This window comes from Schistocerca gregaria, chromosome 4, assembly GCF_023897955.1.
Source record: "Schistocerca gregaria isolate iqSchGreg1 chromosome 4, iqSchGreg1.2, whole genome shotgun sequence".
NCBI lineage: Eukaryota > Metazoa > Arthropoda > Insecta > Orthoptera > Acrididae > Schistocerca > Schistocerca gregaria.
This window is the reverse complement of record NC_064923.1, coordinates 261,520,201-261,521,276: the sequence shown is the minus strand read 5'-3', so window position 1 is coordinate 261,521,276 and position 1,076 is coordinate 261,520,201.

Sequence of the window (1,076 nt, the reverse complement as noted above, 5' to 3'; positions counted from 1 at the left end):
AGCGTCCCAGCAGGTGCTAACGGCAAAAGCCTCTAAGCCAACGTCACGCACAGCAAGCTCGCACGTGCCGGTGCTCGGCCACTAACCTTGACCAGAGCTGCACTCTTGAAAATACCGCCCACTCAGCCCAGAAGCCTATCAAGTCACTTGGTGTACAACTGCTGCTAATAAAGCTATACGGTATTTGCAGCGGAGTGTCTTATTTTCAATAATTACACTTTCTTGTCACTATGCAAGAATCTACGTCTACAATAAACACTAATTAGAGTCGGAAGCGATCCTGCGTTGTACAGGAAACAGGCTAGCACAATAATGCATGAGAAACGAAAATAACGTGCCAAATTTAAAAGAACAGGAATTCCCCGACATAGGCGCCGTTTTACGGAAGCTCCAAATTTAGCACAGACATCAATGCGAGATGCTTTTAACAAGTTCCACAACGAAATTCTATCTCGAAATCTGGCAGAAAATCCAGAGAGGTTCTGGTTGTATGGGAAGTACACCAGTGACTAGACAAAATCGATACTGTTCTTAATAATTGAGGGTAAGTCATCGAATAAAACACAAGTGATATCTGGCGCTCCTCAAGGAAGTGTCACAGATCCTCTTCTGTTCTTAATCTATATCAGTGATTTAGGACGTAATCTGAGCGACCCTCTTAAATTGTCTGCAGATGATACTGTGATTTACTTTCTAGTAAAGCCATCAGGGGATCAAAACTAATTGCAAAATGGCTTAGACATATCTGAATGGTGTGAAAAATGGCAATATTGAGGTCATCCACATGAGTACTGAAAGGAAACCGTTAAATTTCGGTTGCACGATAAATTCCAGAAATCTAAAGATTGACGCCTCAGAATGACAGATACGAACCATTAAATTGGAAATGATCATGTTGGGCGTAAGGCGTACCAAAGACTATATTTCATTGGCAGAATGCTTAGAAGATGCACCAGATGTGTTAAAGAGACTGTCAACATTACGCTTGTCCGTCCTTTGCTCGAGGACTGTTGTGCGCTACGGGATCCTTACCGTACTGGATTGATGGAAGGCACTGAAAAAGTTCACAAATAGGG